Source organism: Notamacropus eugenii, chromosome 2 (assembly GCF_028372415.1).
Source record: "Notamacropus eugenii isolate mMacEug1 chromosome 2, mMacEug1.pri_v2, whole genome shotgun sequence".
Lineage (NCBI taxonomy): Eukaryota > Metazoa > Chordata > Mammalia > Diprotodontia > Macropodidae > Notamacropus > Notamacropus eugenii.
Window position 1 is genome coordinate 292,012,848 of NC_092873.1, and position 10,359 is coordinate 292,023,206.

At 43.4% G+C, this 10,359-nt stretch overlaps 1 protein-coding gene across 3 annotated transcripts in view; it reads right to left on the minus strand.

The window, feature by feature from the left end:
• Positions 1-9,924, minus strand: part of SLC16A1 (solute carrier family 16 member 1) — a 42,618-nt gene extending 32,694 nt beyond the window's left edge. Inside the window, exon 1 of one of the 3 annotated variants that reach the window (XM_072644380.1) lies at positions 9,809-9,924. The gene's annotated coding sequence lies outside the window, so the exon portion shown is untranslated. Of the gene's footprint in view, positions 1-9,139; positions 9,375-9,808 lie in introns of those variants that run through there. The other 2 variants (XM_072644378.1, XM_072644379.1) reach the window with 2 other exon arrangements.
• Positions 9,925-10,359: the final 435 nt, after the last annotated feature.

Here is a 10,359-nt window from a genome sequence, read left to right on the forward strand (position 1 = left end):
CTCCTAGAAGAGATGTATCATAACCCAAAGGAATTTGGCTTGTCCATCCACACAGAAAAGACCAAATGGATGTAGAGTTATCTACTGCCCAGATTTTATTATGCATTTGAATGTACACTCAATAAAGTAGGGGTTCTTAACTTACGGTCTAATTAAAAACCATAATTCATTGTAATTTATTTTCTTTGTAATCTTATGCATTTTACTCTATGCATTTAAGAACATTCTTTTGAGAAAATGGTCCATGGAACAAAAAAGCTTAAGAAGGACATTCAGAAGTTAGTGTCCAGGAAGGTAACCTTACTGTTCCTTAAGAGTCTTCAGTCCATGTATGTATGGTTCTGTAGAAACTGGGCATATTTAATCCAATGATCACTTAGGAAAGATATGCTAGCTGTCTTCAAGTATGTGAAGACGTATCAGGCAGACAAGAAATAAGTCTAGTTCTACCTGGCCCCATAGGGCAGAACCACGAGCAATGTGTGGAAGCTACAATTTGGCTTATAAAAATTTCCTAACAATCAGAGCCATTATAAAATGGCAGAGGCTGCCTTGAGTGATGGATTATTCCTCATTAAAGCTATGCATTCTGAGACTGGATTACCGTATGTTGTGTATGTCACAGTATGCATTCCTTTGTGGTAATGGAGTGGAATAGATGACCTCTGAGGCTCCCTCCAATTCTGTGATGTGAAAACATTTCAGCTTTAGATAGTAGCAATGTTCACTGAACAATCTCAGGCTCAGAGAAAAAGAAGTCTCTGTCCTAATACATAGGGCCAATTTGTGATTGTTCAAGACTCATTATTTTTATAAACAACAAAAACTTATTACCTAAACTTAAAAAGGCTGTGTTCTAAAAACTCATTTGTAAATTGGTTATTTGCAATTCTGATTGCCGTTTTCCCTACAGAAATGTTGTAACTCAGCTCACAAACTAAAAACCTGTATATTTGCAAGAGAAAATACTAACCACACTAATATTTCAATACTAGCAATTAAAACAGAAAAACAATAAAACTGAATGAGAAATAGTTTGTCTTCAATGCTATTGTTTGAATTAAATGAAAAGATGAGGAGGTAGATGAGGATTTGCAAAGTTTCTGAAGGGTATTTCTGGTTTTTTCCAAGGGTTTTAGAAGATGACAGGTCTGATTATGTTGATTTGTACTTCAGCAGTTAGTGTTCCTTTTCTTTTTAAATATTTTTCCCCAGTTATGTGCAAAGAAAATTTTTAATATTCCTTCTTTAAAATTTCTGAGTTCCAAATTTTCTCTTTCCCTCCCTCACTTCCCCCCTCTCTGAGAAATAAGCAATTTTTTATTGGTTATACATATTCAATCATGCAAAACATATTACCCATTCCTTTTCTTTGATAAAATTTTATTAGAACAACTTTCTGCTCAAAAACAAGGGGAAAGGGCAATAGATTTCTTTCCCCCTCCAGTAACTGGGTAAAAAAATTTGAAGAGTGGGAAAGTTTAATAGGACACAGGTGTACATAAACAAATTCTAATTTAGACAGTCTGTGAATTGTAAACAATAAAAAGGAAAAGGGGTGAAAAGTACATGTTTACTAATTGCATGAATACTCCCAAACGTGAATAGATTTTGGGCCAGATAATTTCCTGTCTTGGTCAACAGGTGACACTATTAATTGGCTCCCATCCCATCACTGCTCAAACCTTAGTAGCAGCACCCTGTCCTCCTTCCCTCTGAGAAGAGAGCCTTATTATTTATTAAGGCTAATTACTTTTCACCTGTGTCCTTAATCTCATTCCAGCAGGCATCCCTTTTCCCATCTCCAATTTCTTCCCCATCACAGGTTCATTCTCATCTACCTGTAAACATGCTCAGGTATCCTCAATCCTAAAAAGGAGGGAGGGCAAACAAAAGAGTGAGAGCAATTCCAAGGAAAATCTTATTGACAGATTATCTTTATGATAAATCCCTCTCCCTAATTTTGACTTCTCTATTGAGCCACAAACCTACACCTCTGACACTTTATAGGATATTTCAAATCAGACACCCCTCTTATACCTCAAACTCAACAAAATTCAATACCTAACCCATCTTTCCCCCTAAACCTGCTCACTACCAACAATGCTTGTCCAATATTAAGTTACACACACAAATTAGTTTTTATCTATGATACTACCATCCATTTAGTCTCCAAGTTTTAATCTTTGGAATTTATCTTGGCTATTCCCTCTCCCATACAATTAGTTATCAAATCCTATTCCACCTATCTCTTGCATACCCTTCCCAATACCTCTACTTTAGGTAAGACTCATGTTACCACTTTCTTGAATTCTGCATTGGTCTTACCAATAAGGTCCCTCTTATCTCCAATCCATTCCTCACACTAGTGACATATATATCTTTCTCAGGCATAGATTTAGTCACTTTTTCAAAATCTGATTCAAAGAGTAAACCCACCCAAAAGAAATCTTCCCTAAGACCATTAAACTTGAATCATGCCTTTGTTCTATATTGAGACTTGGGCTCTGACTCCAGGTTCACCTATAAATTGTCTATGTGAACTTAAGTCACCGACCATTGCCACTTTCAGCTATAAAATCAAGGTACTGCACTACCAGGTGATCTTTCATGGCCCTCCCTGTTATAACATTCTATTACTCTTTATCTCATTAGAAATTAGAATCCTGAGACAGGTGCGTGAAATCAAGGTAAACCAAAATCCTTCCATTCCTTCCCATTCTATTTTTTAGCCATCATCTTTCCACACATCTGCCATAACTACCCAGAGCACTTAAGGCCAGATCAAGGATATCGGTCTTCCCTCTCAGAAAATCCCTCTTATCTCCCCTCATTATGTGAACATTCCACCTCCTTTTCCAGTTAGGAACATCCTCAATATTTTTATGCAACTTCTTGTACAAAAATTACGGTTGTATATGACACAGCTTACCCCTATCATGTATCTTTTCAGTGCCCTCTGGAACATGATTTTGATTCTTCTACACATTTTGAAGCCATACCGTATTAACAGGAGAACGCTAGTATTAACAAGATGGCTTCTGCAACATGTTAAGATCAAAGAGCTATGAAACTTTCTAACTGCAATCCAGCCTGAGTTCCTCCTCCTCCTCCCCAATTCTGGGCCTAGATCACTACCAACAATGCTTGTCCAATATTAAGTTACACACACATGAGTGTACATATAGATGGTGTTGGACTAAGAATTTCAAAATATGGTTTTAGATTTCAATTTTGTAGGTGACTACATTTTAATTATATTTAATTGTTCCATGTTACCTATGTGTTGTCCCAAATAGCTAAATTTTAAATCCCTAAGACAGGAATTGCTGTTGTATCCAGCTTACTGCTATACATATTCAAATTCAAACAACAAATTTTTTAAAGTTAAACACTCTGCAAAGTTCTGGTAAAGATACAGACAAATGAGAAAATGGTTCCTTGTTTTTAAGCTTACAAACTAGCACATAATTCACTTTAAGCATTCCCAAGGTCTATAAAAGTCTTTTCTCACAACAATCCTGGCAGGTAGGCCATACAATTATTACTACTCCCATTTTATAGAAGGGGGAAATTGAGGCTCTAAAATGTTAAATGACTTGACCATGGTCACAAATGGTTTGTAACCCAATGCAAGTCTCCAGACTACAAGTCCGGCCCTTTATCTACTATGTAACACACACCATTGCCTCTCAGAAAGTAAAATGGGCACAGGAAACTGAAAACTAGAAAATAAGAGCATAACCTAAAAAAAATTTCAGGAAGATCTGAAACCTGGGAGTGGGGAAGAGAAAAGTTTTCCTTTTAAGAGGGAAATTTAAAAAAAAAAAGTTTATGCTTTTTAGAAGGCATTGTTTACATTTACCAAGTAATCTTGTTAGTGCTGGCACACAAAAATATATTGTCTATTATTTACTTTGCTTGCAATATTATAATTTCTGGTATGCTAAGTTGAAATGTATAGTTTGCAAAATAATAAGCACTGACATGTGCAACTATAAAGGTAGCGAAAAATCTGAGGAATCCTATTTTTTTACCAGATTATAAGAAGCAAGTAAAACATGAACAGAAGAAACTATCAACATAACAAAAAAAAAGTTTTATTTTCTGGAATCCATTAGTATCAAAAAGATAGAGAAAGTACTTTGGGGAATAAAGCTGAGGGAAAAAAATCAACTATAACTCTTGTCACATGAACTTTTGTCTCATTTTCTGATGTATTATGAATAATTTCTGCTCCTTATGATGTATTTTTGTCATCCTTCTACTAGATTTCTGAAAAACTGAAGGCCTGCCTGCATTGAACTAAATTTCTCTATCCTTTCACTTCTTAATTTATTGTTTACATTGCCATTACAAAGATATGGTTTATTTCATATATTGCAGATGAAGGAAAGTGAAATAAATCAGAGGCTGTATGTGTTATAAAACACATGTGGCAGAATCCCAGCCTTGATCCCTCAAACATCTGAAGATAGTCTGTATTTTACAACATTTCAATGTACCATCTCTACCTCAGTTTCTAATTATGGTGCTTTTTTTGTAATCCAGTCAAATTCAGTACTCAGTAATATCAATTATATGAGATAACAAAGTGGAAAGAAGATGAGGGTTTGGAGGTCTGCTTCTAGTTTCAGCTTTCTTGGATCCAACTTACCTTACTGGCCTTATTATATATTACTGCCTTTCATACGCTCCATAATCCAATCAAAGCAAAGCAGGCACTGGTTACTTCCTTTTGTACAAATGGAAGAGGAATTACATCTTATTCTTATATCTGGGAGTTGTATTATACTATGTGTTCATGGTGAAAAGTAATTCTAATGATCTGATGTATTTATTTCTCCCAAGTCAGTCATCCTATTGAGTAATTTTAGAAAGAGCTTTAGAGGAACAAAGAAAATGAGCATATATTTTAAGAATTGTATTCATCAGTCTAAGAAAAAGTAGGTAATTCTAAATTTTCCATTACCCTCTTCCCCCAGTATTCAATGGGAGTGGGCAGCAAGCAAGCCTTTTCCCTCCAATTTTTTCCTGTTTTTATTGTTTGATCTTTGGAGTTCTAGCTATACACACTGATAGTTGCTCAATAAACTTTCAGTTCAACAAATGAAGCTGTAAATTTCAATTGTCACTTTTATTTCTGATTCCCATAACCAGTTGATCTACAAGAATTAAGTGATTTTTTAAATATCATGTAAAAACAGTGAGTAATAAAAACCAGACTGCTTTGCTATTTTCTGGCACAAATAATTATTTGGGCAAGTGTTAATGTGCAAAGTTAGTTTTAGAAAGCATTTTTTGGCAGGATGCAGTGGCACAAGCCTGTAATTTTTGCTACTAGGGAAGCTGAGCTCAAGGAGGGCTTAAAACTGATCCAGTGACCACACTGTGGTGGCTCCAGGTGCAGGGGGCCACCAGGTGGCCATGGAGGGGTAAATCAGCCCAGATCCACAAGACAAAGATTCCATGCCGATGAGTAGTGGAATCAAATCCATGAGCAGCTGTTCTGTTTCCAGCCTGGGAGACCAAGACTCATAATGAAACATAAACACACACACACACACACACACACACACACACACACACACACACGCATTCTTTGGTGTTATGAGGCACTAAATATATATAGTCACTTACATAAATAGTATAAATGTATTTCTCACTTTAAAATGCTAACAATAGAACACCTAGATTTTGCCAACATTATTGACAAAAATCATTATCTGCTTCCTTTACTGGAACTATATCTAAAAATTTAGACAAACTATCATTTAAGTTTTTTGGAAGCTTTAAAAAAAACACAACAAACCTGTTAAATCCACTTTCCTTTCCTTCTGGGTAGTTTTCCCAGGGAACAAAGTTAAATAGAGACATCAATATCACAGAACCATAACTGGCTGAAATAAGGGCACTCTACTCTAGAAAAGCACTTTGAGTGCCTAACCTTCATCTCCACAAAGAATATTTCTTTTCTCCTTGGGGTGTCTATGAACAAAACCATTAATATGTATCTATTTCACCAAATAAGTTTCACCTAACAGGCCTTCCTTAGCAAAGAAGAATGTTACATTTTATTTTGACTGACTTGTACACACTTATAAAATATGAAGGAAAATGCCTGGCTTCCATTAATAATGACACTCTCTCCTACCAGAAAAACAGTCATCATTTCTTCACTTCAGGGCTTTGGGAGGTCCATGAATTCACTGGCATGGATACTTACTATTTTCCTCTTCCCATGTAGACTAAAGGGCCTCCACACTTCAGTGGGCATCTACCACAAGTTTCTGTGGCCAAAAAATTCACCCTCTGTGGGGAGGGGGCTGTCTTTTGGTAACAAATGTCTCCCAACAGCCAAGATGGTCTTCAAAGGACACAATTAGTCACCAGAACTGTACATGGAAGCCTTTCTAGCCAGAGGCACTTTCACTCCTCTGACAAAGATTCATTAGTATTTTTCATATCATTTGGTTTTAAAAGTCAGATTCATAAATAATCTACCACATAAATCAATGACCAATGAATATTTGCATAACAAACCTGTACCACTCCCATATGACACAGCAAGTTAAGACTCTGAGTTGCATCATAGCCTGAGGCTAACTTAACAAGCACAAGAACACTGGCTATCAAGTTTTGCCTCTAATAATAATTAGAAATGCTAGGGGGGGGTCACAATTTGCAAGGGATCAAGACTACTTTTGAAAATGCTGCAGAAAAGGGCCCATCCTTCAGACCCCTGCAATGCTTTTGCTTCTCCCCAGGACCCTAGAGGCCCCTAAAAGGTAGTTAAAAAAAAAAATCAGTGATTAAAAAAAAAAACTTACCCCATTTCTACATTTTACATATCTTCTAAGCATTTCAACCTTTCAAAGACCAAGCCACTTGGAAATGTCCCCATACTCAAAAGAATTTAAACTTTAACAAGGGTTTTACCGGAACTATCACACTAAGGCACAATCAAACATATTTCTGGAAGCTCGCAGGGAGAGCTGAGCCATGTTAAAGGCAGCTAATATTGTCTGAATGAGCATATTTAGTAACCTAATCAAGATGTAGTAAGAAAGGAAATTTTAAATAGAAGTCAGGGATGGGTTCTATGATCTGATATGTAAAAATCAAGGATCTGGACGGAATTTACCCTAATGTCTTTTCAAGATTGAGAAATTTCATGATGATTCTAATTAATATGATAAAGACAAAAAGAAATGGATATTGCTAACAAGGAGCTTGTGTTTAAAATAATATAAGATTTATGTAAACTTTAAAATTAGCACAGCACCTTAATTTTCCCACTTGAGTCTCACAAATCCTAGCAGTGGCTACTACAAGCATTATTTTCTCTATTTTAAGATGAGCAAAAAAACTCAAAAGTTAAGTAACTTACACCTAGTGTGAGAATCTGAACCCATCTCTTGCTAATTCCAAATCCAGCACTTTCTCCTTTATGACTTTTAATGGTAATTAAGTTTATCTTCACCTGGGGTCAAGACATTTTCAACCTCCTTTCAATCATTTTTGCTGTTGAGGGCAGCGATAGAGACAGGCGAATTACAGCAAAACTTTAAGTAGATTTTGAAATCTTATCCACTTACTTGAAGGCATGCAAAGCGGAGCTTGGGTGGATGGGCAGGTCCCCCTCAGAGGACTTCTATTAGTTATACTGAGCCCCATCCCCTAACATACAAAATTCATAGTCCACTCAGTTATTACTAAATTGCAGCAGCTTTTTGGAGTCTGACTCCAATCCCCATCCCTCCAAAACTGTGCTATTAAAATGGTATTATTCCTAAAGCATATAAACAATCTTGAACAAAGGCCACACTGTGTGGCTTTTGGAAACGGTAATTAAGACAGACCGGTGGAAGTAACTAAGCCAGAACCACCTCCCAAAGAAAGTTAAGTAGGCACTGACAAAGCTTTCATTCCCATGAGCAGATCCTGTTAACTGGCTCATCTCACGACAAGGGCGGTCACAAACGACAAGGTCCCAAAGCTACCACTAAGGAGAAGGGTTCTCCCAGGTGCGGATGCAGCCAGGTCCCCAGTAAGTGCGCGCAGGTAGTCACAAGTTATAACCACGTAAAAGCCAGTAACCTGGAGAAGCTAGACGGTCCCATGCGGGGCCTGGCCTCGGAAGGCTCATCTCGGACACTCGCGAGCTGGGTCACCCTGGCTAAGTCGCCTAACCCCGTTTGCCTCAGTTTCCTCATCTGTCAAACGGCAAACCACGCCGGCATCTCCCCCCCCCCCATGGGGCCACGTTACTAGCACAGCAATGGTAACCGAGGAACGTGCAGCACCAACCGCGAGGATGCAGCCGCAGTCTGGGGGAAATGACTCCTCCGCACCCGCCGGGCCCAGACCGCCAGGCGCTCCGGGCAGACCCTGCCGCCCCACGGGGTTCTGACCAGGAACCTGGACGTTCGCTCCCGGGAAGACTCGCCAGCCGCGAGCCCGGGGCACGCGATGACTACTAGCTCCGGGGTCTTCCAGAGGGCCCTGGTTCAAATCTTCCCTTGGCCATTTGTTACCTGAGTGGCCGTGGACAAGCCACCGCACCCCCCCCCCGGGCCTCAGTTTCCCCACGCGTCAAAGGGGGCGCCTCCGCGGCCGCCCCGCCCTACATCTTTAAAACCCCGGGGTCACGAAGCGGAATGACAAAAAAGTCCTGGGCCCGGCCCGGATTCGCCCGCCCAGGTCCCGAGGGCAGCCTCGCGCTGCCAACGTTGGGCCGGAGAGTGCCCGGAGCCCGGCAGGGCGCTACGTGGGGGAGGCCAGCGGGGCTCTCCCCGGACTCTGGACGGACCGCAGCACCCATCTCCAAGGCTCGGTCCCTTTCTCCCGGGATGGGGGAGGCAGTGACTTCTCCACCGCCCCACAGAGCCCCTCACCGCTCCACAGGTGTCCCGCATCCCCACGCGGGGCTAAAGCCCTTTGTGTGTGTGTGCGTGTGCGCGCGTGCGGGCCGGCGGGAGGGGAGGGCAGGGCGCGCATCCTCTCCTTTCCCCCATCCCCGGACAGCGGGGCGAGCGGTTCCTGGCGCCCCACCTCCCACCCCGGTCCAGGCTCCGAGCGCAGCGAAGGCGCGCGCGGACCGAAGGGAAGCTCCCCAGGCGGCCGTTACCCGACTAACCGTTATGTGCCCAGATCCGGAGGGAGCGCGGGCGTGTGTGAGGGAGGGCTCGCGCCGCGCTGGGCCCGGCTCCAGGCTCCAGGCTCCAGGCTCGGCTCACGTCACTCGCTCGCCCGCCGGCTCGCTCCCCCAGCGGCAGCCGCAGCCCCGAGCCCCCAGCGCCCCGTCCCCTCCGAAGGTCTGCCCGCCGAGGCTCTAGTCCCGGCCTTATAATGTGCCTGGGGCAGGAGCATGCGCACAGAGGGCGGAGCTCCCCCGCCGGCCCCCCCACACCCCCGCCCCCCCCCACCTCAGCCCCCCCGCCCGGACCGGCGCACACGTACACACACACACACACACACACACACACACACACACACACACACACACACACACGTACACACACACGGACACGTACACACACACACACACATACACACACACGTGTACACACACACGCGTACACACACACGGACACGTACACACACACGGACACACGCGTCTCCCCACGGCCCTGCCACGTGATCCCTGCTGGGGTGCCCGTCACCCCCGCCCCCACCGCGGAGGAGGAGGAGAGACTAGACGGAGGAGCCGGGGGACAAAGCCCCAGCTCCCCGGCGGACCCTGCTTCCCCCCTCCCCCCAGCTCGAAGTCGCTTAATGTCTACACCGGTCCGCGGAAAAGCCCCACCTCCGCAGCAAAGGGAGAGTTTGCCCAGGTGGACGTTCCGAGGACGAGCCTCGCTGGGAATCCCCGAGGAGGAGGCCGCGGGTTCTGGAAGGACCGTCCACGTCACGGGGGAACAGGCCGGGCTCCGGGCCTGCCCTCGAGGAGCGGGAAGCACTGCGTGCACCTAGGGACACGGGAGGCCGTCGTGGGCAGCCGTCGACTCTTCTCGGCCCCGTCGGGGCCTTCCGGGCTGAGACACCTCGGTGCTGAGCCATTTCTGCGACTCTTTGGACAGACGAGGAAACTGAGGCAAACAGGGTGAAGGGGCTTGCCCAGAGCTAGTAAGTGACGGAGGTCGGATTTGAACCCAGGGCTTCCCGACTCCACGCTCGGGCTGGCGAGGAAGGAAAGTAACCTGAGAGGAGAAAGCACGGCGTACGGGAGAGTCCGGAGTCGGGAAGGTTGTCGGGAGAAGGGAATCTGGAAAGACGCCCCCGGAAGGGGAGGTGGAGCCTTCCAGGCAGGCAGAGAGGGGCCGGCAGCCGTGCCAGATTCTGGGAACTGGAGAGGAG